Raw genomic sequence first — 7,760 nt, forward strand, 5'->3', positions numbered from 1 at the left:
AAATGAAAAAATATCTAATAAAAAAATTTTTTAAAAAAAAGGAAGAAGAGGAAGAGGAGGAGGAGAATGACAGGAAGTAAGTAAGGTGTGGGTAGTTAGGTAAGGGTGGTCTTTCAAGGAATTGAGCAGTGTTAGTATACTGTATAAAATTTCCAAAATTAATAAAAATATTATAAATACAAAAAAAAAGGAATGCCAAGCAAATGGACACAAGAAGCATGTAGAGAGAGGGCTGGAGAGACGGCTCAGTGGGTAAGAGCACCAACTGCTCTTCCAGAGGTCCTGAGTTCAGTTCCCAGCAACCACATGGTGGCTCACAACCATCTGTAATAGAATCCGATGCCCTCTTCTGATGTGTCTGAAGACAGCTACAGTGTACTCACATACATAAATAAATCTTTAAAAAGAAGAAAAAGAAGGAGGAGGAGGAGGAGCAGCAGCAGCAGCATGTAGATTTTAATACTTGACAAAAGATTTCAAAACTAATCAGAAGAGATAGGGAAGGACACTACATACTCATTAAAGGTAAAATACACCAAGAGGATAATGCAATTCTAAACAATTATACACCAAACACAAGGGCACCCAAGTTTGTAACAGAAGCACTACTACAGGTAAAAATCACTTATTGGCCCTCACACTGGTAGTGGTGATTTCAAACTCCACTCTCATCATGTAGGCTCTCTAGATGAAAAGAAAACAGAGAAAGGCTGGGGTCAAATGGGCCTAGCAAACATGTACAAAACAGGTCACCCAAACACACAGTCAAATATAATTTCTTCACAGCAGCTCATGGAACTTTCTCCAAAACTTGACAATATATATTAAAAAAAAAAAAAATGCAAACAACACCATGACCATCATGGATTAAAACCAGACATCAACAACAGAAAGTTTACAACTCATGGAGACTAAACAAATCAAGAAAGGGGGAAAAAAAAAAAAAAGACAGGAAAAAAAACCCCCATAAAACAAAAAAACTTTAGAATAGAATGAAAATAAAAAGACAACATACCCAAATCTATGGGATAGAAGAAGGCAGTTCTAAGAGATAAGTGCATAGCACTGTCTAGATAGATAGATAGATAGATAGATAGATAGATAGATAGATAGATAGAAAGAAAGAAAGAAAGAAAACCTGGAGAGTACAACTGCATCCCAGTCCACAAAGCAAGTTTCAGGACTACTAGAAAGAGATGCTGCCTCAAAGAAATAGAGATAGACAGACAGACAGACAGACATTGCATTAGTAAATTAGTAATATACCTGAAAGCCTTAGGAAGAAAAAAGAAAAAGAAAGAAAGAAGTCTCCCAAAAAGAATAGAGGCCAAACTCTGGGTTAAAACAGAAATAACAACAAAAACAATACAAAGAATCAATGAAACAATAATTTGCTCTTTGAGAAAAAATTAAAAATCAACAAGACTAGGAACCCCTACCCAAATTAACTAAAAAATGAAGAGGAAATCCAAATTAATAAATTTAGAGATGAAAAGACAGGCATTACAATTTAGTCTCAAACCTGGGACAAACTGTTAACTGAGGTGCCTATTAACCTATCAAAGTGAACCACCAGGTTCTCCCAGCATCCTGCGGCCCCTTTACAGGGCTCTCCTGGCTGGTGAACCCAGCCCACCTGGCCTGAGCTCTCAGGCCCAGTTATAAGGCTGGGCTTCCCTCCCCCAGCTCCTCTGGCCCCTACAGAACTCAACCACTAACTACACTAGTCTCCTGGCCAAGGCTGCCCCTTTTGGTTTGTGGCTCCTCTCTTGCTTTCCCTCCCCCTCTCCTCACATGGCCCTGCTCAGTCTGGCCATGTTCACTCTGGCCCCTCCAGCCTGTTTCTTCCTTATAGCTATACTAAAAATAAAGCTCAACCACTTAGAAGCAGACATGTCCTCCTTTTTGTTTCTTTTTTACACTCAATTACAACAGACACAAAATCTGGATAACAGTTTACAAAAAAACACATTTTAAAAAGCTGTAATCCACCAAACTGGAAAATACAAAGAAATGGATGAATTTCTTCATATTATGACATACAGAAGTTAAACCTTCTCCCCACCTTAACTTATAAAATAAAGGCTAGAGCTGGTGATTAGGCAGTGGAAGGGAAGGTGGAGCTGAAAAGTTTGGGAGAGAAGAAAGAGCGGAGAAGGAAGGAGGATGGAGGAAGAGGAAGGCGAGCCAGATTCCGAGTGGCTTTAAATAGCCACAGGTACCTATGAGTATCATAAAAGGACAGAATAATTGGGATAACTTGTCTAATCTAGGCGGGCAGCTTGTATCATTATCAATTGGCTCTGAAATTACTGTGTAGGCATTTTGTGAATTGAGAATTTGTTGATATATAAATCTGACTGATTAATTATAAGTTTCTAGAGTTTTGATTTACTGGGTTATGGGGATTTGTGACAACTAGCCGCAGAGGGTAGATGGCTGAGAAGGTACAAGTGGCCCGGAGGCAGACGAACCGCATAGGGCTAGCCTAGAGGTAGAGAGACCGCAGGCAGAGAGTAGCTGGGTATAGCACAGGATGGTGCCATAGCTACTAGTGTCTTAGATTTAATATGGCTTACAAGACTAGGATTCTAGCTGGTGCACCCAGCGATTGAGTTACCACTGATTCTGAACTAAGTTTGTGTGCTGTTTTCCTTCATGCACTTGGTTCCAGAGAGAAAGGTACAGCAGCAAACTGGGGTTTGCCAGAAGTGCACCACAAAAGGCCAAGGGAGTTTTGAAGCATGGGGCTGATGTGGTAGCGACCCGCCAGTGGGAACTTAGCGAACTGGGTGGAGAGATTTTGGAGCTCTGAGTTTCCACAAGATGAAACCTGGCCAGCCAGCCCATCAGTGCAATGCCAGCAACAGTGTAGATTCATTTTTTTAATATTTCCTGTCCAAAATATAACAAAGGCAACTTACAGCATGCCTGCAGCTAATAACAAGCTAAACTGAGAGAAATTTAAGTAAATCCTCTCAAATCAGAAACAAAGCAAGATTGTCCACTCTCTCCACAGATATTCAATATCTTACTTCAAGTCTTATCTAGAGCAAAAGACAGCAGAAGGAGACCCAGGGGAGAGACAGTAAAAGAAAGTCCAAGTGCCTTTATTTGCAGATAATACCTTACACATAAAAGACCTTAGAACTCCACCAGGAAACTTCTAAAGCTAATACATTTTCCAAGTATCAGGATACAAAATTAGCACAAAAATCAGTAGCCTTTATATAACTGACAGACTGAGAAAGCAATACTTTTCACAATAGCCTCAAAAAACAAAAACAAAAACTGGGAAAAGTCTAACACAGCAAGTACCTGAGTTCTAAAACCTAAAGATACTGAAAAAAAAAAAAAAAAAAAAAAAAAAAAAAAAAAAAAACTGAAGATGCTAAAAGACTGAATGATCCCTCATGCTCATGAATCAGAAGGACCAAGAGTAAAAAGAGCCATCCCATCAAAAGCAATTTATAAATTCGACACAATTTCCATTAAAATCTCAATGCAACTTTTTCACAGAAAGTGAAAAAACAATTCTCAACTTCACATGGAAACACAAAGGAAAATCCTGGATAGCTAAAACTATCCTGAGTAATAAAAGAGCTGTTGGAAGGATAACCATACTGTATTTCAAGTGGTACTGCAGAGCTAGAATAATGAAAACTCCATGGCATGGGCATATGACACACAAATTAATGGAATTGAATTAAAGACATGGATGTAAGTTCACATACCTATGGACACTCAGTTTTGACAAAGAAACCAAAATATACACTAGAAAAAAAGACAAGATGGTCAATAAATAGTGCTGGTTAAACAAGATGGCTGCATATAGAAAAATACAATTATGTCCATATATATCATCCTGCAAAAAACTCAATTCCAAATGGATTAAGGACCTTAAGATAAAGCCAGATATACTGATTGTAATAGAACAACTTTCATTATTAGAAATAATAAGGAATAATAGTAGAGAATAGGCTTTACCTCATTGACACAAGACTTTCTGAATAGGACACTGCTATTACAGTCACTAAGACTAAAAATAAATGGGACTTCATGAAACTGAAAAGCTTCTGGCAGGCAACAGGCTACAGAATGAAGAAAGATCCCTTACCAACAGTTAAACCGCTGACAGAGGGTTATTATTACAGAACTAAAAAATAAAAGGGACATCAGGAAGCCACCCATCGGTGTGAGCATGCCTCTGTGAGTGTACACGTGCTTTCTGTGCCTTTTGTTTTGTTCTGTCTGCTTTATTCTGGTTTGTTTATTGGTCCATTTGCTTTCTAAAGAAAGAAAGGGGTGGAGTTAGATGGGTGGAGTGGTGGGAAAATCTAGGAGGAAACAGAAGGAGAAGAAACTGTGATCAGAATGTCAAGTAAAATCTCCCTGAGTATCTTAGCCACACTTCAGGGCAGGCTTCATAACCAGAAGTGCATTTTTCTAGACTTTTACTCTCATTTTGCTTTGTTTGAGCATTTTTTTGTATTATTGATCTTTTACTTGTTTATTCTGATTTCTATTTGTGTGTGTTTGCATACACCTTATTTGTTTTAAAGAATGAGAAAACAGAACAGGGGGGTAGAAAGAATCTGGAAGGAACTAGGGTAGGGGAAATGTCATCAAATGTATGAAAAAAGAACTTTTCAATCTGAAAAGTATGTAGGCATTAGATTTCTTTCTGTTTTTTCTTTTTTGGTAACTGAAAATATGGAGTTACATATATTTTATATTATGGGAATCAGAAAAGTAGCTCATCAGAATTACACAGACAAATAAAAATGTTTATAGAAGCTCTCAAGAAACATTTTTGCACATTTTAATTCTGGAAAGCTCTACTAATTTTAGTGACCACACGTTCAAACATATAAATGTGAGTTCTTGTTGTTCTCAGTTTATTCAAACTATGTTTGGTATTATATAATCTTATTTGGAATCTATAGAATCAGTACATTATAATTACTAGAATCTGTGGCATACAACAGTCTGAAGCAAACCTTGCTATTATTACTATTCTAATAAATACATATTAAACCAATTCCTAATAACTTGTCATTATACCCATAGATTAATGTCTCTCTCACCTCTCATCAGAAACATTTCTTTTTGTACTAGATATTAAAATACAGACCCTGAGGCAGGCGGATTTCTGAGTTTGAGGCCAGCCTGGTCTACAAAGTGAGTTCCAGGACAGCCAGAGCTATACAGAGAAACCCTGTCTCGAAAACCAAAGAAAAATAAATAAATAAATAAAATGAAATACAGACCCATAGCTGATCTAAGTACAGAGATTAAGAGACTCAATAGTCAGTCTTAAATGGGATATCTACATTACACCCCTCCTCCCAAAGCCCAGGGATAACTACAGAATAGTCAGAAAAAGGTGATAACTACAAAGAAGTAGTATGAAGTTGCACATACAAACTCAACAGCAGCGATAACAGCATGTACAAGACCTATGCTAGCTCAAGGCAGACAAAATCCCACCAGGGGGACAGAGATAGGCTTTAAATTCCACCTCAGGTGAGTTATTGTCAATTGATAGCTGCTTAGAGAGAATAGTTGTATTTCTTTCCGGATGTGACCCCAGGCAGATCAACCTTACCACAGTGGAAGTCAACACATCCTAGAATAATGTGCAGCATAAATTGGGTTTGATGGGTTTATTTTAAAAAAGAAGAAGAAAAAAGATAACATAAAGCTAGGTCTGAAAGAAGGGGAGATCTGAAAACAAACAGATGAATATGACCAAAACAAACTATACAAAAGTCTCAAAAAATAACAAAAATAAATTTTATAAAAGAAAAAGTATGTGGGGGCTGGTAAGATGGCTTAGTGGGTAAAGGTGCTCATTTGCATGCCTGTTGACCTAAGATTCACAGTTTTAGGAAAGCAATTCTCACAAGTAGTCCCCAAACCTTCACACTTATAGTATGGTGTGCACACGCGCACACACACACACAATTTAAATAAATGTAAAAATGCACACACACCCCCACCTCTGCCACCACTTTGGTCACCAAATGGCTAGAGACTTCTATGGTGTATTTCATTTGCTAATAGGGAAAATCTTAAGCAATGGTTCAGTATTTATTGAGTTGGAAGATGTGAGAATTTGCTGCTCACAGCAATGAGTACTAAAATGATTGCTTCAACTTTTGCCAGGCAAGTATTTCTAGTTAGGTCCTTACCCTTTACTTTACTAGAGACATTCTAGCTAGGGATGACAAGTTAAAACATTCCAGAGCTGTATCACACATGATACTCAGCACAGCCATCCGTGTGTCTCAAGAAATCCCATTATAGCCTCTCAATTCACTCCTGAAGCAGCCACAGCTGCTGGTAAGAGATGCTCCCCTCTAGCACCCTGACCTCTAGCAAAGGAAGTGTAAGAGGAAGCACAAGATGGTCCGAACATGCCTCTAAAACTAAGTCCCTTTGGACTTCAACACGTAATTAAACTTTGTGGATGTACAACACCCTCCCTCCAAGTAGTGGTTTAAATGAGAATATCCCCCATAGACTCAGACAATTAGATACTTGGTCCCCAGCTGGTTTATCTATACTGAGCTAAGTACCTGACTCCCAAAACGTGAAGTAGGTAGGGTTTCTTGAAAGTTGTGAAAATTATTTTCTACTCTGATTGGGACTTTACTTAAAGTTTAACTTTCAACAGAATTGTATTCTACATAAATACACGCATCTTCACTGAATTACATGTTCACTAAACAGGGCTGACAGCCATCAGATTGCTAGAAAGTTTCTCAATTGTCATCTTGTAAACAATCTACTCCAAACCCTGGAGTGCACAATGAGAAAGACCAAACAGCTTAGGGCCTAATTTCCCTTCCTGTTCTTTCCACTGCTTAGGATCAGTGTGAGCACCAGAAGGTGTCTTGTTCAGTATGGTCATTTTTAAATTATTTGGCCTGCTAACAATCCAATTCTCAGAGCCTATAGCACCTGTGCTCCACTCCACTGAGATTCGATGAAACTAGGCTTTCTCAGCCATACATTAACATTTTTGTTCCTATTAATTTGACAATTTTTCTTGTTGGAGGCATCTCATTCTGTTGTCCCAGCTAGCCCAGATCTCAAGGATTCAAGCTTCCTCAGACTCAGTCTCAGGCAATAGTTGACTAACTTCTGTGACTTTAATAAGATGTATCCATAGGAGCTGGATCTTAAAGTTCAAGTAGTTTCACATTTGCTTGTCTTACAATGGTTGAGCTTGGTACACGGATAGAAAGAGATCACATTAAGCAAGTAACCCAACAAACCTATGTTTTCACTAATGAAATCTAGATTTTTTTCTTTTTAAAGGCCAGGCATGGTGGTTCACACATGCAGGTAATCGTAGCACTAGGGAGGCTGAAACAGGACTGAACTAAAGACACCCTGGGCTACACAGTGAGTACCAGGCTTGCCTAGACTACAGACTTTGTCTCAAAAATGAATAAATAAAATAATCATAATGGAGATGGAAAGATGGTTCAGAAATTAATAGCACTGGCTGTTCTTTCAAAGGACCAGGGTTTAATTTCCAGCATCCACATAGCAGTTACAGGAGATCTTACATCCTCTTCTTGCCTCTATGAAAACTCTACTCAGAGGGTGCATAGGCCTATACTCAGACAAAATATCCCACACATATAAATTAGTTTAAAACACAGTAATAAAAGAATTTTAAAAGTAGAGACTGGACCAGGCGTGGTGGCGCACACCTTTAATCCCAGCACTTGGGAGGCAGAGGCAGG

At 38.3% G+C, this 7,760-nt stretch overlaps 1 protein-coding gene and 1 pseudogene across 3 annotated transcripts in view; both read right to left on the bottom strand.

Annotated features, from left to right (window-relative positions):
* The window catches only part of LOC110327214 (zinc finger protein 26), a 28,392-nt gene that overhangs the window by 18,195 nt on the left and 2,437 nt on the right, over positions 1 to 7,760 (bottom strand). The gene's annotated exons all lie outside the window — the stretch shown is intronic.
* On the bottom strand, positions 6,101 to 7,334 carry LOC115064816 (annotated as a pseudogene).

Source organism: Mus pahari, chromosome 10, assembly GCF_900095145.1.
Source record: "Mus pahari chromosome 10, PAHARI_EIJ_v1.1, whole genome shotgun sequence".
NCBI lineage: Eukaryota > Metazoa > Chordata > Mammalia > Rodentia > Muridae > Mus > Mus pahari.